This window comes from Felis catus, chromosome X, assembly GCF_018350175.1.
Source record: "Felis catus isolate Fca126 chromosome X, F.catus_Fca126_mat1.0, whole genome shotgun sequence".
In the NCBI taxonomy this organism is placed as follows: Eukaryota; Metazoa; Chordata; class Mammalia; order Carnivora; family Felidae; genus Felis; species Felis catus.
This window is the reverse complement of record NC_058386.1, coordinates 120,681,253-120,708,607: the sequence shown is the minus strand read 5'-3', so window position 1 is coordinate 120,708,607 and position 27,355 is coordinate 120,681,253. Positions and strand designations below refer to the sequence as shown.

General features: G+C 37.8%; 1 pseudogene; it reads left to right on the top strand.

The window, feature by feature from the left end:
* The window catches only part of LOC111558689, a 119,032-nt pseudogene extending 92,313 nt beyond the window's left edge, over positions 1–26,719 (top strand).
* Positions 26,720–27,355: the final 636 nt, after the last annotated feature.

Below are 27,355 nucleotides of genomic sequence, written 5' to 3'. Positions count from 1 at the left end.
ATGGTAATGCTGGTTTCACAGAATGAATTTGGAAGTTTTCCTGCCTCTTCTATTTTTGGAATAGTTTGAGAAGAATAGGTATCACTCTTCCTTATTTTTTTTTTTTTATGATTCCCTATGAATTTTTAAAAATTTTTAAAAATATTTATTTTTAAAAGAGAGAGAATGAGCATGAGCAGGGGAGGGGCAGAGAGAGAGGGAGACTCAGAATCCAAAGCAGGCTCCAGGCTCTGAGCTGTCAGCACAGAGCCCGATGTGGGGCTTGAACCCAGGAGCTATGAGATCATGACCTGAGCCAAAGTCAGACGCTCAATTGACTGAGCCACCCAGGCACCCTTCATTGGATAAATTTTTAAAAATAATTTTTCATTTAAGTTTTAGTTAACATATAGTAAAATATTGGTTTTAGGAATAGAATTTAGTTATTCATCACTTATATATAATAGCCAGTGCTCATCACAAGTGCCTTCTTTAATACACATCACCTATCTGGCCCATCCCCCACCCACCTCCATAAACCCTCAGTTTATTCTCTATCATTAAGAGTCTCTTGTGCTTTGGGGCACCTGGATGGCTCAGTAGATTGGGCATCCAACTTTGGCTCAGGTCATGATCTCACAGTTCATGAGTTTGAGCCCTGCATTGGGCTCTGTGCTGACAGCTCAGAGCCTGGAGCCTGCTTTGGATTCTGTCTCCCTCTCTCTCTGCCCCTCCCCTGCTAGTGCTCTGTCTCTCTCACTCTATCAGAAATAAACATTAAAAAATTTTTTTAAAAAGAGTCTCTTGTGGTGTGGTTTCCTCTCTTCTCTCCCTCCCCTTCCCATATATACCTGCATTTCTTTTCTTGAATTCCACATTTGAGTGAAATCATATGGTATTTGTCTTTCTCTGATTGACTTTTTCACTTAGCATAATGCATTCTAGCTCCATCCGTGTTGTTACAAATGACAAGATTTCATTCTTTTAGACGGATGAGTAATATTCTATTGTATATATATATACCACTTCTTTATTCATCAGTCGATGGACATTTGGACTCTCTCCATCGTTTGGCTATTGTTGATAATGCTGCTATATAACACCTGGGTGCACATACCCCTTAAATTCAAAAAATGTATTTTTGTATCCTTTGGGTAAATACCTAGTAGTGCAATTGCTGAATCATAGGGTAGTTATAATTTTAGTTTTTTGAAGAACCACCATACTGTTCCCTCTTCTTTAAATGTTTGGTAGAATTTGCCTGTGAAGTCATGTGGTCCTGGACTTTTGTTTGTTAGGACTTTTTTGATTACTGATTCAATTTCATTGCTGGTATCAGTCTGTTCAATTATCTATTTCTTCCTGTTTCAGTTTTGGTAATTTATATGTTTCTAGACATATTATATGTTTCTAGAAATTTATCCATTTCCTCTAGGTTGCCCATTTGTTGGCACAAAGTTTTTTATAATATTCTCTCATAATGGTATTTTTGTGGTGTTATTTCTCTCTCCTTTGTGATTTTATTTATTCATGGGTACTTTCTATTTTCTGTTTGATACATTTGACTAGAGGTTTATCAATTTTATTAATTTTTTCAAGGGGCCAGCTTGTGGTTTCAGTAATCTATTCTTTTGTTTTTGTTTTTTTTTTTTTTTTTTTTAGTTTTTATATCATTTATTTCTGTTCTAATCTCTACTATTTCCTTTCTTCTATTGGCTTTAGGCTTTGTTTATTGCTATTTGTCTGGTTCCCTTAAGTGTAGTTAGGTTGTTTATTTGAGATTTTTCTTGCTTCTTGAGGTATTCCCCTACTGCTATAAGCTTCCCTCTTGGGACTGTTTTTGCTGCATCCCAAAAGTTTTGTACCATTGCATTTTCATTTTTGTTTGTTTCCATGTGATTTCTAATTTCTTCTTTGATTCCTGAGTGACCCATTCATTGTTTAGTAGCATGTTGTTTAACCTCCATGTATTTGTGGTCTTTTCAGATTTTTTCTTATGATTGACTTCTAGTTTCATAGCATTGTGGTAAGAAAAAGTGCATCGTAGACTTTAATCTTTTTGAATTTGTTGAGACTTGTTCTGTGACCTAATATGTGATCTATTCTGGAGAATGTTCCATGTGCACTTGAAAAGAATGTGTGTTGTGCTGTTTTAGGAGGGAATATTCTGAATATATCTGTTAAGTCCATCTAATCCAGTGTGTCTTTCAAAGCCATAGTCTCCTTGTTTATTTTCTGTTTAGATGACCTGTGGCTTGATGTGAGTGGTGTGTTAAAGTCTCCTACTATTATTGTGTTATTATTGATTAATTTGTTTACATTTGTTATTGTTTTATATATCTGGGTGCTTTCATGTTGGGTCCATAAAGATTTATAATTGTTATATCTTCCTGTTGGATTGTCACTTTTATTATTATATAGTGTTCTTTGTCTCTTCTCTAAGTTTTTTTTATTTGAGTGAGAGAGAGAGACAAAGAGAGGCAAAGGGAGAGAGAGATAGAGAGAATGAATCTTAAGCAGGCTCCATGCTCAACATGGATCCTGAAGTGGGGTTCAGTCCCAAATCCTGGGATCATGACCTAAGCTGAAATCAAGAGTCAGATCTTCAACTGACTGAGCCACCCAGGCACCCCTGTCTCTTCTTATAGTCTTTGTTTTAGAGTCTAGATTGTCTGATATAAGTATTGCTTACTCCACCTTTCTTTTGACATCCATTTACATGATTGATGTTTTTCCATCCCCTCACTTTCAATCTGCAGGTGTTTTTAGGTCTAAAATGAATCTCTTATGGGCGCCATGTAGATAGGTCTTGTCTTTTTTATCTATTATGACACCCTATGTGTTTTGATTGGAGCATTTAGCCCATTTATAGTCCATGTAATTGTTGATAGGTATGTATTTATTGCCAGTTTTAAACTTCTTTTGTGATTGTTTCTGAAGACCTTCTCTGATCCTTTCTTGTATTTCTCTCTTTCTTGTTTTTCTGACTTTCTTTAGTGATATATTTGGATTTCTTTCCCTTTATTCTTACATGTATATTAACGGTTTTTATTTATGGTTACCATTAAGTTTGTATATAAACCTTAATATAGACTGTCTATATTAAGTTGGCCCTTCATGTTTGAACCCATTCTTATCTCCTCTCCCCCCCCCCCACATTTTAGGTATATGTTATTATGTTTTATATCCTTATTTTCCGTGAGTTCCTTGATTGATTTTTACACAGATATTCATTTTTGCTACTTCATGTTTCTTGCCTTTATACTGTCACTTTTGGTCTCTCCTTTCCACTCAAAGATTCCCCTTTAATATCTCTTGCAGGGCTGGTTTAGTGGTCATGGTCTCCTTTAGTTTCTGTTTGTCTGGGAAACTATCTCTCCTTCTATCTTGAATGATAACCTTGCTGGATAGAGTATTCTTGGCTGTAGATGTTTCCCACTGAGCACTTTGAACATATCATGCCACTTCATTCTGGCTTGCCAAGTTTCTGTTGAGAAATCTCAAGCCAGCCTTATGGGTTTTCCTTGTAAGGTACAGACTTCTTTTGTCTTGCTACTTTTGAGATGTTTTCCTTATCACCATGCTTTGCAAATTTAATTATAATATGTCTTGGTGTTGGCCTGCTTTTGTTGATTTTGATGGGAGTTCTCTGTGCCTCCTGGATGTAGATATCTGTTTCCTTCCCCATATCAGGGAAGTTTTCAGCTATTATTTCTTAAAATAAATTTTCTGCCCTCTTTCTGTCTCTTCTTCTTCCAGGACTCCTATAATACGAATGTTATTCATTTGATGGAGTCATTGAGTTCCCTAAGTGTATTCTTGTGTTGCATAATTCTTCTTTCTCTCTTTTGTTCAGCTGCGTTATGTTTCATTACTTTGTCTTCTGGTTGTTCATTCCTCTCCTTCTTTAGTCCTGCTGTTCATTGCATCAAGTGTGTTTTTAATCTCATTTATTGCATTCTTCATATCTGATTGATTTTTTTTTATGTCTTTTATCTCTGAGGTAAGGATTTCACTAATGTCTTCTATTTTTTTCTCAAGCCCAGTGAATATCCTCAGGATTGTTGCCTTCAATTCTCTTTTAAGAATGTTACTTAAATCTGTTTCTCTGGCTGTGGCCTTATCTCTTCCTTTCCTTTGGGATAAATTCCTGCATGTTTGCATTTTGTCTAAGGTTTTGCATTCTTCTCTGTTAGAGAAGCGAGTTATGTCTCCTGCTCCTGAAAGCAATGGCTTTATGAAGAAGATGTCGTATTGTGCCCAGGGCCTTTATGAAGAAGATGTCGTATTGTGCCCAGGAATTGCCTCTGGTGTGTGCTGTATGTGCTCTGCTGTTGTGTTCTGGCTGCTCTCTCCTTCATGCCAGTCATCAGCAGAGGCTCTAATTGCCTGCTATGGGCAGTATTTGGTACCTGGTCTGAATGTGGGGGAATTTTAACTAGGCGTTCTCTGGTCTGCCTGTGAAATGAGACCTGTCATCACTTCCACCAGAGCTGAGGCCTTGCAAAACTCTCTGGTTGGGAGATGTGTTGTGGGCAGGGGTTTGTACTGTTCTTCTGGGAGAGGAGCCCACTGAACTGGGACTGAAGCAAGCGGTACAGAGAAGGGCAGCCCCACTGGAGCACAGGGTGGTGGGATTAATGTAAGCAAGTTAGGCAGCCAGTGCTGGTGCTGTGCTGGTTCCAATATGTGACTCTGTGTTTATGCTAAGAGGTGGGGGAGGATAATGGCACTGTAAGCTCCTCTGTTCTCAGTGAGATGTCTCTGTGAATGCTGTGTCTCGGGGACATGCTTCAAGAAGAGCAAATACTCTTCCCCCTGTGCCTCAGCTGCTCTTCAGATCACTCTTTCCATACTCTCTGATCCCGGGTTGTTTGCCTGCCTTCTCTCTAGGATCAGGATAGTGCCCTCTGGGCTCTATCCTAGCCAAGCCCCACTCCAGGCTTTAATCCCCACTGGTTGCAAGAACTCAGGAAATTTAGTCCTTCTCATTTTCCAAGCAAGTGCCTTTGGGAAAATGTTCTCCTTGTGCATTCCCCTGTGTGCTCTCCTCTCTCTCTCGCCCTTCTCTGCAACCACAGCTCCCTCCCCTCTGTAGCAGCTGTGATCTATATCTCCCCTAAACTACATCTCCACATTTCCTACCTTCTTTGATGTGGCCTCTTCTGTCCCTTTAGTTGTGGAGTTTGTTCTTTCAGTTTTCAGGTTGCTTTCTGTATTTAGGATGATTATCTACTTGTGTTTGTGGGATGAGGCTAGTCTAGGGTCCTCCTACTTTGCCGCCATTCTCCTGCCTCCCCAACTGCTGTGAATTTTTAAATGATAATCCTCCATCATACAAAAGCAAAATGTTTTCCTATCCATCAGCATTTCCATTTTTCAATTTTCAATTTTCCATCTTTCAATTTTTTTGTGTCATCTTTAATTTCTTTCATCAGTGTTTTATAGTTTTCAGAGCACAGGTCTTTTACCCCCTTCTTTAGGTTTATTCCTAAGTATTTTATTATTTTGGGTATAATTATAAATGGAATTTTTTTTCTTAATTTCTCTTTCTTCTACTTCATTATTGGTGTACAGAAATGCAACTGATTTCTGTACATTAATTTTTTATCCTGTGACTTTACCGAATTTATTTATTAGTTTTAGTATTTTGGTAGAGTTTTCTGTATATGGTATCCTGTCATCTGCTAATAGTGAAAGTTTTACTTCCTTATCAATTTGGATACCTTTTGTTCCTCCTCACCTGATTGCTGTGGCTAGGACTTGCAGTACTATACATGTTAAATGAAAGTGATAAGAGTAGACATCCTTGTCTTATTCCTGATCTTAGTGCAAAAGCTCCAGTTTTTCAGCATTGAGTATGATAGCTATGGGTTTTTTATATATGGCCTTTATTATGTTGAGGTATGTTCTCTCTATACCTGCTGTGTTGAGAATTTTATCATGAATGGATGTTGTACTTTGTCAAAATATGTAAACAAATAAATACGTAGATGCATGCATACATACATACATAAAAAAGTCCATACTACCCAAAGCAATCTATAGATTTAATGCAATCCCTATCAAAATATAAACAAAATTTTTTATAGAATTATAACAAATAATACTAAGATTTGTATGGAACCACAAAAGACCTTGAATAGCTAAAGGTGTCTTGAAAAATAAGAATAAATCTGGAGATATCACAATCCCAGATTTCAAGATATACTACAAAGCTGTAGTAATCAAAACAGTATGGTACTGGCACAAAAATGGACACATAGACCAGTAGGACAGAGTAGAGGCCCCAGAAATAAACCCATACTTAATTGGTCAATAAATCTATGACAAGGGAGGCAAGAATATACAATGGAAAAAAGGTAGTCTCCTTAACAAATGGTGCTATGAAAACTGGACAGATAGGTACAAAAGGATGAAACTGGACAACTTTCTTACACCATACACAAAAATAAACTCAAAATGGATTCAAGACCTAAATGTGAGATATGAAACCATAAAATCCCTAGAAGACTACATAGGCAGTAACTTCTTTGATATTAGTCACAGATACAGTTTTCTTGATATGTTTCCTCAGGTAAGAGGAACAGAAGAAGAATTAAACTATTGGGACTATACCACAATAAAATGCTTTTGCACAGCAAGGGAAACTATCAAGGAAACAAAAAGGTAACCTACTGAATTGGAGAAGATATTTGTAAATGATATATCTGATAATGGGTTGATATCCAAAATATATAAAAATCTTGTACTATTCAACACACACACACACACACACACTACATGATTAAAACATGGGCAAAGGACCTGAATAGACATTTTTACAAAGAAGACATGCAGATGGCTAACAGACACATGAAATGATGTTCAGCATCACTCGTCATCAGGGAAATGCAAACCAAAACCACAATTAGATATCACTTTCCACCTGTAAGAATGAGTAAAATAAAAAAGACAAGAAATAACATATGCTGGTGAGGATGTGGAGAAAAAGGAACCCTTGAGCACTGTCAGTGGGAATGCAAACTGGTGCAGCCATGGTGGAAAATAGTATGGAGTTCCCTCAAAAAATTATAAATAGAATTACTATGTGATCCAGTAAATCTACTATTGGGTATTTACCCAAAGAAAATGAAAACGATAATTCCAAAACATAATTCACTCCTATGTTCATTTTGGCATCATTTATAATAGCCAAGATTTGGAAGTACCCCAAGTGTCCATTTATAGATGAATGGATAAAGAAAGCATGGTATGTATATGTATACATATATATACATATCAGCCATAAAAAGAATGAAACCTTGCCATTTGCAACAAAATGGAAGGGGCTAGAGGGTACAATGCTAAGTGAAATCAGCCAGAGAAAGACAAATACCATATGATTTTACTTATATGTGGAATTTAAGAAGGAAAACAAACAAACAAACAAAGAAAAAAGAGACAAACAAGTAGACACTTAAATACAGAAAACCAACCGGTAGTTGCTAGAGGGGTGGTGGGTGGCAGGATGGGTAACATAGATAAAAGAGATAAGAGCACACTTATCTTGATGAGCACTGAGAAATGTATAGAATTGTTGAATCATTATATTGTACGTCTGCAACTATTTAACAATGTATGCTAATTATCCTTCAAAAAAGAGTAAAATGTTTTCTCTACTAGGTGCTTTCTACCAGTTATAAAAGAGAAGGATCATAGTTTGAGGCTTTTTTGATGAAGGTCCTTATGATATAACTTCCTGGGACATTGTCTTTGGGAAAAGTCTATAACTCTTGATCTCTTTCCCAAGTTGGAATCTGAGGTATAAGTATGGTTTGTGTTGTCCAAATATGTGCACATCTAGCTTTTTAGGACTACAGTGATGAGGTGACATTAATGTACCCTGAATGGTCCTCTAATCAATCAGTTTGCTGTATAAAATGAAATGAACCTGACTAGTTAAATAGAACATCCCTCTCGAAGGTGATGTCAGGCTTCACCCCTCATCCTCTTTCATTAATTTTCAGTTTTCAGTCTGGAACCAAATGCAATTCTACTTACACTGTTACCCATAATGAATTCATTGAGGAGTGCCTAGAAGGATACAAGCAGTTGTCTATTTTTCAGGGTTTTCTTAAATGGAAAATGAAAACATTATTTTAAATCCACTTGCATGGTGATTCAGTTTCTTATTACCAATTGGAATAAATGAAAACCTCATCTTAAAGCCTGAAGAGAACAACACTTTTGAATAAAAATATTATTAAGCACCCGGGAGCTCTGGTTTTCATGGTTCCAGCTAGGGTTGCCAGATTTAGCAAATAAAAACACAGGATGCAGTTAAATTTTATTTTCAAATAAACAAATAAGTTTTTAGTATAAGTATATTCCATGTAATATTTGCAACATACGTTTACCAAAAAAAATACTTTTCTGAAATTCAAATTTAACTAGGTATTCTGTATTTATCTGGCAAACCTACTCCTAGCTTTGCTAGGTCTCTTGGGCTAGGTGGCTAGTATAAGTCTTAGGAGCAAGCAGTTAGCAGGCAGTTGGTATCAATCTGGTCCAACAGCAGGAAGACATTTTGACATTAGGTAGCATGTGGCAGGTAGAAAGTATGACAGTAAGTATTATAGACAGGTGTTCAGGCAGGTAGACAGGCATGACCATGGTGATCCGGCAATAAGGATACTGCCTCAAGGTCTAAGGACCTAAGACCAAAACAGGACCTCAGTGGGAAAGAAATTGAGATATACATCATTGGATTAAGGCAGCCCACAGGAGTTACGTAGTAATTGAACAGAGCCGAGTTTTTAGAGTGGGAATATATGGTAAGGTCTCAGCTACTATAACCAGGGTACAAAGTTAAAGCAAGATCAGAGACAAAGTTATTCATATCCAGTTATTGGCACACAGCTCCTTACATTTCCTGATCAGAATAGGTTGTTAATTACATGGTCCCAAAGCCTTGGCTGGGGCTGAGCGTATGTTTAGGATTAAGTAACCATAGCTTCATAAACTGAAGAGCTATTAACATGTATTAGCTATTAGGGGATTGGGGTGCAGAAAGTTACAAGAGTCATTTACTGGCATTCAATTTCAATTGAGTTCAATTGAAATTCAGTTTTCAGTTGAAAACGGACATCAATTTTCAAAGAAAGGGTATTTATTGAGACTCCACTAGATGTCCAACACTAGGTTAGCTGTTTAGGGCACTGGAAGACATTGCGCTTGTCTTTATTTTTTTATATATATGTTACTGAGTAAATGATTGGATTTGGACTTCAGTCTGGAGCAGGTTTCTTCCTGCTTCTCTTTACTAAGTACAGCTTTAATCTCTGGAAATAATGTAAGAGGCAACCAACAGGAACTTGGAAAAGTAGGGAGATTTGGTAAAAAGAACAGAAATTGGTGTTTGGGCCCCAACATCCCACGTTTTCCCTTACCCAACAACATAAGCAACACAAACCCAACATTTACTGGCCCCCACTGTCTGGCAACCAAAGGAAGTAACCTAGACAACACCGGGTGAGCCACTACCTTCAGGAGGGGGATAGACTGGTAGTCCCTCTTTGTTAGTTTGTGAGGGCTGCCATAACAAAATACCAAAGACTGAAGGAATGCTTGCAGCCTGTACATCTCATAAACTCCAGACTCAACTTTCTAATTAATATATTCAAACTGTTGGCTAATAAACGTCTGAAATTCAACATGTTCAGACCTAAATTGATTGTTTCTATCATTAAACCTGTTCTTCCAATATAGCCTTCCTTTCTCTATTGAGAGCAATTCCATCTTTGTAATCACTCAAGCCAAAAATTTAAGGATCACTTCCTGAATTTCCTCTTATATCCTGCCTCCAGTTTTTATTTTTTAGCGAATTTTATTGATTTCAAAATATATACAGAATCTCACCATTTTTCACAACCTCTACTTCTATACTTGTTCAAGCCATCATCATTATCTCCCTGGATTACTATAATAGCCTATTAATGGTCTCCCTGCCTTTCCTCTATTCTTCAATTTATTCTAAATGTTTTGACACCAGTATGGTCCTTTAAAAACCTAAGTTTTACCATACCATACTTCTAACTCAGAACCCTCCAGTGGCTCACTGTGCACTCAGTAAAACCTAAAGCCTTCAAAATGGCTTAAAAGCCTTAAGTCATCTGATCTCTCATCACCTATTGGATCTTATTCTTTCCCACTCCCCCAGTCACTCTACTCCAGCCACACCTTGTGGTGCTCTTCAGATACTCCTGCCTTTGCTTTGGCAGTTCTATTCTCCTACCATTTCTCTGTTTAACTAGTTCACTTTACTTACCTCTCAAATCTTTGCTCAAATGTCACCTTGTCAGTGGGGGCATCTTGGACCATCCTTTTTAATAATGCAATTGGCCCCCAATCTGACACTTCTCACCCCCTTTATCTTCTCTATTTATTTTTCCATAGTATTTATCCTTTTTAAAATATCCTATATAATTTGTTGTTTATGCATGCCTGCTTCTCCCCACTAGAATATAAGCTCCTTGAGTGCAGGGATCTTTGTCTGTTTTGTCCACCATTGTATTCCAACTGTCTAAAACCGTGCCCCTTGCATAACAGATGCTCAATTGGTATTTACTTACTGAATGAAGGAATGGCCTGTATTCCTGAGAATGAGGTCTGTGGCACATTTTTGTAGGAAGAGTTAGGCCTTACACAACAAATGATAATTATTTGTCATCATTATTGAACATATGATAGGTGCCAAAAAACTTTCTGAGCAAGGGTTGTCTGCTCCCAGTTAGATGGAGGATTTTTCCTTTGGGGATTGGTGATAAGGACTCAATATTTTTATTAAGACCCAGGTAAAGTCCTCTTCATATATAAACAATATTTTAGCTACTACACAGGTAGTAGTGGGCTCTAATTGAGCCTTAGAGTCAATTAGATACTTTGTAGGACAAATTTATGCTTGAATTTGATTCTGTATCTGTAGCTCCTAACCAGATGCATAGTGGATATTCAATCATTGATGGTCGATTGAGGGAGTTGGCTGAATGGATGAATAGAAAAATCTCCTGATTTATGTTCCCATGTGCCTTCTCCTCCAGTCACCCTGGGTTATTTCCCTTTCTTCATGTATTATTTATCCTTATACCCTTAACACCTAGCATTTTGCCTGTCATATAGTAAGTACTCATAGTAGTTTGGATGGGTTGGCGAATGAATAACGAGTCACCGATGTACTAGAAATGTTCATTAAATTCAGTCAGATCATTGCTTTGTCAACCTCACCTGACCATGTGGTATACACAAAAGTTAAATCCATCTACACTGTTGAAGGATTCGTGCTGTATCCTTCACTGATACTGGCCTGTACAGTTTCATCTATGAAGAAGGGAATGTAACTTTCCTAGTTTAACATGGTTATAGCCTCAGCGTTGTCACTCTTTTTAAATAATTCAAAAACTCCCTAACTCCAGCTTTTCCATTCATTCATTGTCATGGGTGCAAACTATATTGCCTCCATGGGAGGGCTGCCAGCATATTAAAAATAAGAATATAATATTTCCATACAAGAACCTTTTAATATTAACATAAAACGTGTAAGCATTGACAGAACAATTAGATTAATTCAGCTCTTAGGGCTAGCTTGTTGGGAGCTGACTCATCTAAAATGGTGTTAAACGATTTAGTTATACAATGAATCTATAAAGAGCTGACATAAAATATAAGCTTCATTTTTATATTTACCTTTGCATTTTAACATTATTAAAATAAAAAATGAAAACATTCTTCATGAGAAACATTTGTATTAATTTAGGTTTCTCATTCATGTAACAGTAGCATTAAACTTACAAAAGATGTGTAATAGCACAAAGAATATTAGGCACTTGTCTTCTGGTTTCAAGATGGTATAAGGCTATGTATTCACAGAGAAAAGGCTATTAGGAAATTAATTCAGATGAAATAAAGTATACTGATTAAGGACATCTTTTACATCAATTAGGATTAGGTTTGTGTATGAGTAACAAATATGTGAAAATTAGTGCCTTAAACAAGATGTGGATTTATTTCAGCCTGGACAGAGGCATTTCAGGGCTAGGATGGCAGCTGCATGGTGTTGGGGACCCAAACTTCTCTTATTTTGATGCTCAGCCATGCTTGACTTAGATTCCCAATGTCACCTCAGAGACCAAGTTGGCTCCAGCCATTGCATCCACATTACCTATAGCAGAAAAGGGGAAGAGGGAACAAGAAGGGTACCACTTCCATTTTTCTTGGAAGTATCATGGCAGACTTCTGGTTGTCTTGAAGTCAGTCACAATGCTATTCCAAACTGCAAAGAGGTCTTGGAAATGTAGTTTTCTTAGCTAAGCAACAATGTATCCAGCTTAAAAATTGGGATTCTTTTATTAAGAAAGAAGGAGAGAATGGAAGGCAAATGGTCTTTCCCTTATCCAAGGAAGGCCTTTGTGTCCCTTATCCAAGTGGACTGCTGGGAAAAGAATGCGTGCCTCATGTTGTCTTTACGTGATGATTTCATTAATCTTCATCAGAGCTACAATGGATTCTATTGAATTCCAACAATGCCTATGGGGTGATTGGACTTTTTCCCCCCCTTTCATGGCCATGTGAAGTTTGTTTCACATCCTGGGCATAAATATTTCTCAGCAGTATTCTTCATGATCAGCTAGCTGGCTTATGACTGATTTTGGAGAGAATTAACTGGTTTTTCTGTTTGGTTAAAAGTCTTCTAAGAGAAACGTAACCGAAACCCTTTTAATTGACACACTGACTACACAGGACTTCCAGATCACCAAGAATCTGATAGAGATTGAGTCTGTTATAGTCAGGATATTTTTTTAAATTTTGGATTTCTCTCCAGCTCCTCCCAGATAAATAATGGACAAGAAAATGAGAGAAATATCACTTGTTTTGATATTAAGCATTTTCCCAGTGATATAATAATAACAAATATATTCATACTAAAAATGCAGGACTGTTTGGCATGATGTAATATGACTAGTATTATCCGGTCGTTGTTTCAGTTGACATTTCCTCTTTTATAAACTTTTATTGTGCTAAGAATACTTAAAAATTTGAGTGAATAGATCCCATGTTAAGTGTACAGTATAACAACACATTATTGTTGACTATAAGTAAAATGTTTGACAGCAGATCTCTAGAGCTTATTCATCTTCTTTGACTGAAACTTTATACCTGTTGATTAGTAACTCCCACCTTTCTCCCCTCCCCAGCCCCTGGCAACCACCACTGCACTCTTTGATTCAGTGAATTTGACTATTTTAGATATCTCATGTAATTGGAACCATGCAATATTTGTCTTTCTGTGACTGGCTTATTTCACTTAGTATAATGTCCTGAAGTTTTATCCTTTTTTTTTAAGGCTGAATAATTTTCTGTTATATGTATACACAAAATTTTCTTTATCCATTCTTCTGATGATGGGCATTTAGATTGTTTCCACATCTTGGCTGTTGTGAATAATGCCGCAGTGAACATGAGAGTGCTATTATTACCTTTTGAGTTTCTGATTTTAATACTTTTGGATAAATACCTGGAGGTGGGCTTTCTGGATCATATGTTAGTTCTCTTTAAAAAATTTTAAGGAACATCCACATTATTTTCTATAGCAGCTACACCATTTAGCATCCAATTGCTTCACATTTTCACCAATACTTGTCTTTTGTTTACACATTTGTTATTTATCTCTTTTCAGGAACCTGTCCCACCTTCCTTTGGGGAATTTTTTTCTGCCCTCATTGCAGTTTACAGGTAGATAGATAATCAAAACCAAGCCAATCATAATATTCCATCATCCTGGCCATATTGATCTGTCAGGAGTAAGTTAGAAGGATTAGAATTGAAGGCCAATTGTAGCTCTAATTTCTATAACAAAGAGGAATTCTTACTGTATTAGGAAAGAATGGAGTCAAGCAAAAATCTGTGATCTTTGGCAGGAATAGGAGAGGGAGACAACCTATGTAACTCAGTAGTATGAGGTCTCCAGTCTAAGCCCATTCTTTGATTCTTTGGTTCTGAAAGCCAATCTATCATTCTACGCTTAAGCTGGTTTGGATTGGGTTTTTGGCATCTGCAACCAGAAGAATTCTAACCATACAACTTTACTTTTTAGAGCATTTAGCCATGATCTACCTTGGATTCTAGTTATTTGTGTTTTCATCTTATCTCCTGCACGTAGGTGTGAACTTCTTGAGAAATAGAATCACGACAGACTCTTCCTATGTCTTAGATGATTCCTACTTCATACCAAGTGGGTCTTTTTTTTTTTCGACGTTTATTTATTTTTGGGACAGAGAGAGACAGAGCATGAATGGGCAAGGGGCAGAGAGAGAGGGAGACACAGAATCGGAAACAGGCTCCAGGCTCTGAGCCGTCAGCCCAGAGCCCGACGCGGGGCTTGAACTCACGGAGCGCGAGATTGTGACCTGGCTGAAGTCGGACGCTTAACCGACTGCGCCACCCAGGCACCCCCCGAGTGGGTCTTAATAAGCATTTTAATTTACCAAATTATGTATATATATATATATATATATATATATATATATATATACACACACACACACACACACGCACATATATATATAACTTCTTTACCATATTTTATATATATATATATATATATATATATATATGTGTGTGTATATATTTATATATTCTATCCATAGAGTCATACTAGCTACTATTTGTTGAGTATTTGCTGTGTAGTAGGTACCTTCCAGAGTGATGTATATGTTATTTCATCTTTACAGCCCATTTGGGAGGTAGGCACTATTACTCATTTTACACATAAGTGAACTAAGTTTAAAAGAAGTTAAAGCCACTTGCCCAAGGTATCAGTAAATGGTGAATGTTAGACTTGAGCCAGGACTCTTGATTACAAAGCCCATGCCTTCAGTTATTGCCAATGGTTATTGGCCATTTACTCTCTAAAGGTTAGATTAGACATGACTCCCAAATACCTACCTACAATGGGATAATTTTGTGCCTTTAAAGAAAGTTCTGATGTTTGTTACTTTTTAAAAGATTACAGTCGAATTGAATATAGGCCTCAAAGGTAAAATTATCCTGTATTTCCTTCATATTAGATTGGATTTAGACAAGTGGGCTTTATATATCAAAAAAGTCCTGCTTCCTGAAGGAAGAGAAACTGTTTGAGTACATTTGTGCTAGAGATCAGGTCAAATTTGACCATGAATGTTTAGGCTTACAGTACACTTTTAGGGATAGAATTTCATATTTACCTCATACCATAATAGTTTTGATTAAAAGGTGTAGCAATTATAACTATTTATGAGAAACATGCTTGTTCAAAAATGCTTCAGTTGAATATAGAAGTACTACAAAAGGCAAACTTCACCATTCGTGTTTATTCAGGTTGCCTGTATCGTGTGGTATTCCATGAATTCAAGATGTTTCCAATGCTATGGCTAATTTAAATTAAATTATAGTACAACCCAAAGTACATGTCTACTCATTTATTTCAAACCTTTTCCTTCAAACTATCACTCATATTTTTCAAACCATTACTGACTACGTAATGTGTATCAGGTACTGTGCTAGGTGCTGGACAGTCTCATGATGAACAAGACACATACAATCTCTGTCTTTATGCAGCTTAGTTAAGGTGACAGACAATAAAGGACTAAAGAAATAAAGAAGAAAATATCAGGTGATGATAAATATTATGTTGAAAATAGGATAGGGTAATCTGATTGGGAATGATTGAGCTATAATGTGAGGAGCTGGTAAGGGAAGGTTCTTCTGAAGGCACAGAAACCTGAAATAACAAGAAGGAGCCAGCCTGAGAAGGTGTAAGAGAAGTATTCCAGACCAAGGGAATGGCTAGTGCAAAGGTCCTGAGGCAGAAATAAACTTAGTGCTGTAAGGTGTTGGAAAGATGATTGGTTAAGTGTTATTTTTTGGATAGAATATGATGCAATGACCTAATGGCCCTGCCACTGTTAACTGGAGAAAAGCCTTATAGAGATTCAAATCACTGTCAGAAAAACTTTGCAAATGTTAGCAGTGGCAATTCCAGAGGTGGTGGGATTAGGAATTACTTTTATTTTTGCTTCTCTATATTTTCTGTTTTCTTGTTTAATAATAAACATAATTCTTTTGCCAAACAAGACAAACCTAAGGATGGCCTACATCCTTAGGATGGATCTGCAGCAGTCCCCAGAGCCTCAGTTGGCTCGTGACCAAGCCCCAGAGAGACTCTGACTTGTCAGAGTAGGTAGGGTATGAGAGCAAACCTGGGTCACCCAAATGCTGTCTGTTCCCTGCCACTCACTAGGCCGTGTGTGGGCAGGCTACTCTCTATCTTGGGAGTCTCACATTTTCTCATCTCTAAAATGAAGAGCCTGGACTAGAACATCTTTACGATCATTTCTAGCTCAAAATTTCTATTTCTATTCTAAACCCCTTACTATGAAAATTCTTGTGGCTATATTTTGCCCTAAGAGGAGCATAGCACTGACTGATAAGCAAAATTTGGGCCAGTGAAGCATCCACGCACAGACCAGGGAGAGAAAAATAGTTGATATGCTAATTTTTACTTTCCCTTTCCTTAGCCCTTTATACAGAAATGCTAATATTGCTAACATTCTTAGGGAACAGGAGCTGGCCAGTAGGCCTTGGATTCTGGCTTATACATTTGGAGAGAGGTTCCTCATAAGCCAAGGCTGAAAGGGCCTTTCTAGAACATCTCTATTGTCTCCTAAAACAATATCAGGTCCTTTTCTGCTTTGATGGAAAGAAAGTTTAGAACAGGAAGTGCAGGGAACATAAAGAAGTGGAGGAATGCCACTGAGATGCAATGGAAAGACTTGCCGGTGTCGTCACACTTGCACTGAGGACTGATTGTTTGTGCCGTCTGTTGTTTGGGAATGGATAGAAGCTGCAGAGGAAATGGCTTCATTGTGTAAAGACACAGAGCCATGCAGTATAGTAGGAACATTGCCATTGAGTCGCACAGTTCATACCAATATATGATTTGGCTGTTTTCTTTGTTGTATTAATACTGGTAATGTCATAAGGAGAGCTTTATTCCAGTAGAGCTTATTAATTGACTGAGGCGGGATGAGGAACTGAAAACCTCTAAAAAAAAGAATCTAAAATGAGCTGGTGCCATTCCATGCTGTGAGGTATTGAGTTATTGATAATAGCAGTCAGCACTGCTCCAGGTACAAAAGATATTAAGAACATTAACAAATGGAAGAAATTACTTCACCAGTTCTCTGTACCTTGATTTTCTCATCTGTAAAATGGGAATTGATTTTGTAAATTATGAAGCCTTTAAAAATATGAATAGCAATCCCTATGAAAATAACACCAGTATTCTTCACAGAGCTAGAACAAATAATCCTAAAATTTGTATGGAACCAGAAAAGACCCCAAATAGCCAAAGCAATCTTGAAAAAGAAAACCAAAGCAGGAGGCATCATAATCCCAGACTTCAAGCTGTACTACAAAGCTGTCCTCATCAAGACAGTATGGTACTGGCACAAGAACAGACACTCAGATCAATGGAACAGAATAGAGAACCCAGAAATGGACCCACAAACGTATGGCCAACTAATCTTTGACAAAGCGGGAAAGAATATCAAATGGAATAAAGACAGTCTCTTCAGCAAGTGGTGCTGGGAAAAGTGGACAGAAACACGCAAAAAAATGAACCTGGATTACTTTCTTACCCCATTCACAAAAATAAACTCAAAATGAATGAAAGACCTCAATGTAAGACAGGAAGCCATCAAAATCCTCGAGGAGAAAGCAGGCAAAAACCTCTTGGATCTTGGCCGCAGCAACTTCTTACTCAAGATATCTCTGGAGGGAAGGGAAACAAAAGCAAAAATGAACTATTGGGACCTCATCAAAATAAAAATCTTCTGCACGCCAAAGGGAAGAATCAACAAAACTAAAAGGCAACCAACAGAATGGGAGAACGTATTTGCAAATGACATATCCGATAAAGGGTTAGTATCCAAAATCTCTAAAGAACTTATCAAACTCAACACCCAAAAAACACAGAATCCAGCGAAGAACTGGGCAAAAGACATGAATAGACACTTCTCCAAAGAAGACATCCAGATGGCCAACTGACACATGGAAAGATGCTCAACATCACTCATCATCAGGGAAACACAAATCAAAACCACAATGAGATTCCACCTCACACCTGTCAGAATGGCTAACATGAACAACTCAGGCAACAACAGATGTTGGCAAGGATGCAGGGAAAGAGGATCTCTTTTGCATTGTTGGTGGCAATGCAAGCTGGGGCAGCCACTCTGGAAAACAGGATGGAGGTTCCTCAAAAAACTAAAAATAGAACTACTCTATGACCCAGCAACTGCACTACTAGGCATTTATCTAAGGGATACACGTGTACTGTTTCGAAGGGACACATGCACCCCCATGTTTATAGCAGCACTATCAACAATAGCCAAAGTATGGAAAGAGCCCAAATGTCCATTGACAAATGAATGGATAAAGGAGATGTGGTATATATATATATATATAATAGAGTATTATGCGGCAATCAAAAAGAATGAAATCTTGCCATTTGCAACTATGTGGATGGAATTAGAGAGTATTATGCTAAGTGAAATTAGTCAGAGAAAGACAAATATCATATGACTTCACTCATATGAGGACTTTAAGAGACAAAACAGCTGAACATAAGGGAAGGGAAGCAAAAATAATATAAAAGCAGGGAGGGGGACAACACATAAGAGACTCTTAAATATAGAGAACAAACAGAGGGTTGCTGGAGGGGTTGTGGGAGGGGGGATGGGCTAAATGGGTCAGGGGCATTAAGGAATCTACTCCTGAAATCATTGTTGTACTATATGCTAACTAACTTGGAGGTAAATTAAAAAATAAATTAATTAAAAAGATATATAATTTATTGAACATTACTAATTATGACATGGAAACTTAGTGGAATGAAAGAGTTAAGGCAGTTCCTGAAATAATTAATCCCGTCCTGGGAGCTCATTTATTCAGCATGAGAGCCTCACTGATTTTTTAAAAAATATTTTTTAACATTTATTCATTTTTGAGAGACAGAGACAGAACATGAGTGGGGCAGGGGCAGAGAGAGAGGGAGACACAGAATCCGAAGCAGGCTCCAGGCTCTGAGCTGTCAGCACAGAGCCTGACACAGGGCTAGAACTCACAGACTGAGATCATAATCTGAGCTGAAGTTGGATGCTTAACTGACAGAGCCACCCAGGTGCCCCCTCACTAATTATTTGACTAATGTCAACCATGTTATACCTACTCACATATATGCAGGTTTATATTGAAAACAATCATAAGAACATGGTGTATCAATTCATAGGAAGCTCAAAGCTCTCAGATGAATTTTGGCTGCCATGGATTGAATTTCTCTTGAAATTCACCCTCACTGACTAGGGTTTGGGGAATTGCTGGTGCTAATCAGTTTAGGGGGAGACAAAGGAAGGATTTCTCTAATTTATTGTATTAAAATAAACCTTCAATTGGAAGTAAGTGTTCATGTAAATTGGTGTCATGTACAAGCCTAGGCATTAGCATTCCATTAACTGTTAGTTGTAGTTTTGTTGTCTTACGGTGGAATTGTTCAATTCAGGAAGGGGATAAAGAGTTAAAATGTATGAATGGCAAAACAAGCCCTCTTCATATGTGAGTGATGCTTGGATGGAGGCAGAAGATACTAGCAGCAGTTTGTCCTTGCCCTGTATGAATTAATGATTGAGATGTGAGTCACAAGGGAAGTAAGACTGTCCCCAAACAAGGTAACTGAGGGGACTCCCAGGGAGAGGAATGTGGAAGGCATTATGAGATAGGATATTCTTAATCTTTTCATAAAATCCATCAGAACAATTGGACAGTCCATTAAAACTTGGCATGTTACCAGCCACATCTAGACATCCAGAGAGTATACTGCCATCAGTCACAAAGGACATTCTGTCCTAGACACCCTAAGCCGACACCATGTAGCAATGGTAGTGTGTCAGTGGGATCATGGCACAAGTTCTGTCTTATGGCAGTCATGAGGGTTTCTGTGCACCGTATCCTAGATGTTACCAGAACTGTAACAGGAGACACACAGAGTTCATTTTATCAGGTCTCTTCATTGTATGGCAGGAGATATTGGCAAGCTGTCTTACCCAAAGATGCACAACAAACCTCCTGTTTCTTAGTCTGATGATCTTCCTACTATAAGAAATAACTTATTTTGATTCTTGCTTGTGTTCCTTAAACATACCTCATAAGGCATTTAAACTGTATGTTTAATATATACAAGGAAAATCAATACAGAAGGAAAATCATTGCCATCACAGTGGCCATATAATAGCACTTTCCTTAGGCTGCTGTGGTGGTCATATCCAAAAGAATAGTAGCTTTATTAAGGAGACCAATTATCTTGACTCATTGTATGCCAACACCCTTCTACCAAACACATTCTTTCCTGTTTATGTCACACCACCTGAGAGGTCTTGAAATATAAGTCCAGCAAAAGAGAAATGTCAAGTTCTATTGCCAGTTGCTTCTAATCTGGATCATATCAAAGGTTGCATAATATTGCCCACATGTTCAGCATACTCCCAGGGGAAAGAATAATAAGTGCTGTCTGAAGGACATTTTGTTTCTTGAACATATTCCTTTTATGCCAATAGCTGTGGTGGGCTGGTGGGCTCCAGGGCTAAACGCATAGACCCACAATGATTTCTTATTGGCAGACAAGTTGCTATTACTTTCCTTGCATGCTCTTTTCCATTCCCAAATGGTCTCCGTTTTGGGCCTCCCATGATTACCCCCATCCCTTTCTCTCCCCACTCCCTGCACCCCCCCAGCCTTGAAAGCTATCTGTTGTATTACACAAGTCTGCAGTGTTACAGCAGTTTGGACCCAGCTCCCAGACAGATACTTTGATTCAGGAAATACTTGTCAGAACACAGACTCAGCTTATCTCCATTTGGGATGAATGAATTACAGGAGCAAGTCTTCTGTTCTTTTGCCAAGTTCACAGTCCATAAGCACAGAATACTTTCAAGCATGTGTTGACTGGAGATGTATGTTAGTTATATGTTGTGATTCATGGAGGCATCCTTCTTTCCTTGTAACACCTCATTTGTCAAACTTTGGTAGGAAATGAGCTATTTCACATATGTGAGTTATTCAGGTAGGATGTTACTCTTTAAGTACTAAAGCTTGACTTATTTTAGTTTCTCTCCTTTTTAAATGTCTATATATATATATATATATATATATATAATTTTTTTAATGTTTATTTATTTTTGACAGGGAGAGAGAGACAGAGCATGAGCGGGGGGAAGGGCAGAGAGAGAGGGAGACATAGCATCTGAAGTAGGCTCCAGGCTCTGAGCTGTCAGCACAGAGCCTGACACAGGGCTAGAACTCACAGACCGTGAGATCATGACCTGAGCCGAAGTCAGATGCTCAACTGACTGAGCCACCCAGGTGCCCCTATTTATATATTTTTGAGAGAGAGAGAGAGAGAGAACAAGCTGGGGAGGGTCAGAGAGAGAGGGAGAGAGAGAATCCCAAGCAGGCTCCACATTGTCAGTGCAGAGCCTGATGCAGGGCTCGAATCCACGAACCATGTGATCGTGACTTGAGCCCAAATCAAGAGTCAGATGCTTAACCGACTGAGCCATCCAGGCACCCCTATTTTAGTCTCTTTTATGGACAGGTTGCTTAAATGAATTGTATACTCCTCTGACTTATACACTGAATAGAATAGACCATACTGATCCTGTTGTTAAAGCTTAAGGGTGAATATGAGCATCAGTGATTTTATTGTGTCCTGAGACAGTGCTTTCCAAAGGAACTATTAAGGGGTGTGAGACAACTCCCTATACTCAGTGGCCCCATCTTGTCATACTAGAGTATGTAAATTCTGGTTCCTGCTTTGGGAAATTATCCATGTTGCTTTCATTCCTCGGAGCTATCAGTTGCAAGAATCTCTTCTTTCCTCGTTGGCTACATGGTCCCCCGGCATTTCCCCCTCCCCCTCCCAACTACACCGTGTCCATCTTCCAGTTTCCTGCAGCTGATATTCTGTTCACTGGGAAACCACAACCAAGCATGTTAGAATTGTGTATGCAGGAAGAGGGAATGAACAGATTCTGTAAGGTTGCAGAGAGCACTAATAAGAAGGAAGCGTGGGAACAGAAACATCTGAAATTTGACACATCCCATTTGAATGCTCAAGGTTTCTTTTTGTCTCCTTCCCAATTCTAGGCTGTGTTGTAGAGAAGTATTGTTTACATTGTTTATTATGGCAGGGCCCTAGGATTCTGCTGAGGTGCCAGAGGCACGAGAGGTGTGTGTGTATGTGTAGGGGGACGGTTGCAGTGTTAGGTTTGTGGCTTATTGCAGAGGGAGGCCATTGATCACACTCTGTGTCCATTCTAACCAGAGCAGTATCTCTTTACATATTTTGCACATTGAAGGTAAGATTCATCAACAGACATACAGATGATAAAAAACAAAACAAAAGCAGCAATTACAAAAATAAAACAATTTATGTTCCCTGAAAAAGGGGGGGGGCACCTGGGTGGCTCAGTTGGTTAAGCATCTGACTCTTGGTTTGGGCTCATGATCTCGTGGTTTTGTGAGTTCAAGCCCCACATGGGGCCCTGTGCTGACAGTGAGGAGCCTGCTTGGGATCCTCTCTCTCTCTCTCTCTCTCTCTCTCTCTCTCTCTCTCTCCCCCTCTCTCTGCACATCCCCCACTCACATGATCTCTCTCAAAAATAAACATAAAGAAAAAAGATAAATTGGTATAACTAATGTGGTAGTGTAATTAGGTAAATAAATGCTCAGTTACACTCTCCTAGAGCATGCTTTATAACCTGCTGTTATTATGGGTTGGAAAGGCATTTAGCATTTTCTAGGTATTAGGATGTCATCTAGTCCAAAGAGTTTAACTCAGTTTTGAGGATAAATAACACATTTAAAAATTGCAAGTACCAGGACACCTGGGTGGCTCAGTCGGTTAAGCGTCCACCTCTTGGTTTTGGCTCAGGTCATGATCTCACGGCTTTGTGAGTTTGAGCCCCACATTGGTCTCTGCGGTGACAGTGTGGAGCCTGCTTAGGATCTTGTCTCTCTCTCTCTCTCTCTCTTTCTCTCTTCCCATCCCCTACTCATGCTGTCTCTGAATCTTTAAAAAAAATTAACTTAAAAATAAATTGCAAGTACCATTTTACCTAAACTGTACATTTCTTTTTCCTATCTGAGTTGAACAGTGGAGCATGTAAAAGTCCAATAGAAACAGTGAAGTCCAATAGAAATGTAATGTTAACTAAGGTATGGAATTTAAGATTTTCTAATGGCCATGTCAGAAAGTAAAAATAAATAGGCAAAAATAATTCTAATAATTTAATATTTTATTTAACACAGTATATCCAAAATATCTTAATTTTAACATATAATCAATGTAAAAAATCATACTGCTTTAGTTTTTAACTTCAAATTACTTAAAATGATGTAAAATTAAACATGCAATTCCTCATTCACACTAGCCACGTTCTGCCACATGTGTCTAGTGACTACTATATTAAATAGTATGATTTTAGAACATTTTGATACATTTAAAATGTTCAACAAAGATTGGCTGGCCCTTTCATAGGAAGAGCTTAAAGCAAAATCTCATTAATTTGGGCTCCACTAGTTTGGAAATATGATAATTTTATCAGAGTTCAGCTGAAGTTTACAGTCTGATTGCTCTGTGGAGAAAGGTTTGACTTGGCACATTCACCATATAAATCAGATCACAGAAGGCATGCTTAATCCACTTAAGAGTATTAAGCATTTTTTGGGACTTTAGCACATTTATGAATGCAAAAATATTCTGTTATGCATAGCAGAGTGTCCTATATTCATTAAAAGGCATAACAGGGTAACGTTTCCTTTGTGATACTTTGTAAGCAGTTAGTTATTATTACACTGTTTTTGAAGGATTTGCATAAGTCAGATTTCCTTTAAAGTTGTCCAAAAGTGTGATTTGTTAATATTTCAGTTAATTGTTACTTAAATAAAACTTCACAAATATAGTCTATGTCAGCTTAAATGTAACAGTAACATGGTGCTTTGTTTTGTGGTGATACTGTCTCCCAGGGCAGTGAAGTTAAAATGAGACAAGGTGCTTCATAACTTATAAAATATCTCATGCATGTTATTCACTCAATCAGTAAGGAGTTCTTTACTGGCTTTTATAAGCCAAACTTTGTGGTAGATAGTAGGGATATAGCTGGGAACCAGATGGACACACATGACCCCAGCCCTCAGGAGCTTACAAGCTGGTGGGGAGATACAGGAAAATAAATAGGGAATTAACGTAGGGGGTGGTAAGCAATATGCAACTCCAGTTGCTAAGAAAACATATAGGAGAGCCATATAACTCAGACTAGTTGGATAGGATAGTCAGGGAAGCCTTCCTGGAAGAAATGACATCTAGGCTGAAACCTGCAAGTTGATTTCGAGTTAGCGAGGTGAAGGAGTGCACTGAATGCCTCAGAAAGAGGAAGCAGCATGCACAAAACCTAAGAGGTGAGAAGGAGAACATGAAGTTTTCTTGGAACGGAAAGTAGTTCTGTGCTACTGCAGTAGGGAGTCCAGATGAAAGAAGGAACCATGGTGAAGGTGGGAAGGCCAGTAGGAACCGGATCATAAATGACCTAAGGAAGTTCGACTTTGTTTGTTCATCTGTTTGTTGGTTTGTTGGTTTATGGATTTATTTATCGGTTTATTATTTTAAAGTTTTTATTTAAATTCTATTTAGTTAAATACAGTGTAGGTTCATGTGTACAATATAGTGTTTCAACACTTCCATATGACATCTGGTACTCATCACGAGTGCATTCCTTAATCCCCATCACCTATTTCTCCTTTATCCCCTCTACCTCCCCTCTGGTAACCATCAGTTTGTTCTCTACACTTAAGAGCTTGCTTCTTGGTTTCTCTGTCTTCTTTCCCCTTTGTTTATGTTTGTTTTGTTTGTTAAATTCCACATAGGAGTGAAATCATGGTATTTGTCTTTTTCTGACTGACTTATTTCACTTAGCATAATATTCTCTAGTTCCATCACGTCATTGCAAATGACAAGATTTCATTCTTTTTGATGGCTGAATAATGTCCACTGTGTGTGTGTGTGTGTGTGTGTGTGTGTGTGTGTGTATAATGTATGTATTGTATATATATATTGTATGTATGTATATACATATATGTATGTATGTGTGTGTATACACACATACACACACACCACTTCTGTGATGGATACTTGTGCTACTTCCATATTTTGGCTTTTGTAAATAATGCTGCTAAAAACATATAGGCCTATGTATTCCTTTGAGTTAATGTTTTTGTATTCTTTGGGTAAATACCCAGTAGTGAGATTACTGGATCATAAGGTAGTTCTATATTGAACGCTTTGAGGAACCTGCATACTGTTTTCCAGAGTGGCTGCACCAGTTTGCATTCCCATCAACAGTGCACAAAGGTTCCTTTTTTTCCACATCTTCATCAGTACTTGTTGTTTCTTACATTTTTGATGTTAGCCATTCTTACAGGTGTGATGTGATATCTCATTGTAGGGTTGATTTGCATTTCCCTGATGATGAGTGATGTTGAGCATGTTTTCAAGTGTCTGTTGGCCATCTGAATGTCTTCTTTGGAGAAATGTCTTTTCATGTCTTCTGCCCATTTTTAATTGGATTATTTGATTTTTGGGGTGTTAAGTTTATAACTTCTTTATATATTTTAAATAAAAGTGAAAACATAATGGTCCAAAACCTCTGGGATGCAGCTAAAGTGGTTCTAAGAGGGAAATTTATAGCAATACAGGCCTATCTCAAAAAGCAAGAAAAATCTCAAATAACCTAATCTTGCACCTAAAGGAGCTAGGAAAAGAACAATTAAGAAAACCTAAAACAAGCAGAAGGAAGTAGATAATAAAGATTAGAGCAGAAATAAATGATATAGAAACTAAAAAAGCCATAGAACAGACCTATGAAACCAGGAACTGGTTCTTTGAAAAAAATCAATAAAATTGGTAAACCTTAACTAGACTTATCAAGAAAAAAAGAGAGAGGACTCAGATAAATAAAATTACAAATGAGAGAGGAGATATAACAACAAACACCACAGAAATACAATCATAAGAGAATATTATGAAAAACTATATGCCAACAAATTGTGCAACCTGGAAGAAATGGATAAATTCCTAGAAACATATAAACTACCAAACCTGAAAAAGGAAGAAATAGAAAATTTGAACAGACCAATAACCAGCAAAGAAATTGAGTCAGTAATCAAAACCTCCCAATAGCTTCTCCCACAATACTTCATGCTTTTCCTTTCCAACTGGGGCCTTGCAGAATTGCTCCTGCAAAGAAGGATAGCGAGGATGGCTATTCTGCCATCGACAAGGTAATGACCAGGGAATATACAATCAACATTCACAACTGCATCCGTGGAATGGGTTTCGAGAAGCATGTCCCTTGGGCACTCAAAGAACTGGAAATTTCCCATTAAGGAGATGGGAACTACAGATGTACACATTGATACCAGACTCAACAAAGCTGTCTGGGCCAAAGGAATAAAGAATGTTTCATACTGTATTCATGTGCAGTTGTCCAGAAAATGTATCAATAATGAAGATGCACCAAACAAGCTCTATACGTTGGTTACCTATGTACTTGTCACAACTTTAAAAAAATCTACAGATAGTTAAAGAGGATGAAAAGTACCCACTGATTTTCAAATAAAGGTATAAAAATGCCCTCCCCAAACCTCCCGACAAACAAAAGTTCAGGACCAGATGGCTTTACAGGGAAATTCTGTATAACATTTAAGGAAGAATTAATACTTATTATTCTTAAACTATTTCAAAAAATAGAGGAAGGGAAACTTCCAAATTCATTCTGTGAAACCAGCATTACCATGATACCAAAGCCAGGTAAAGACACCACTAAAAAAGAGAACTACAGGCCAGTATCCCTGATGAACATAGATGCAAAAATCCTTGATAAAATACTAGCAAACCGAATCCAACAATACATTTAAAAAACTCATTCACCACGATCAGGTGGAATTTATTCCTGGGTTACAAGGGTGGTTCACTAATCACAAATCAATCAATGTCATATATCACATCGATAAGAAAAAGGATAAGAACCGTATGATCATTTCAACAGATACAGAAAAAGCATTTGGCAAAGTACAACATCCATTCATGATAAAAATCCTCAACAAAGTAGGTTGTGAGGGAACATACCTCAACATAATAAAGGCCACATATGAAAAACCCACTGTTACCATCATCCTCAATGGGGAAAAA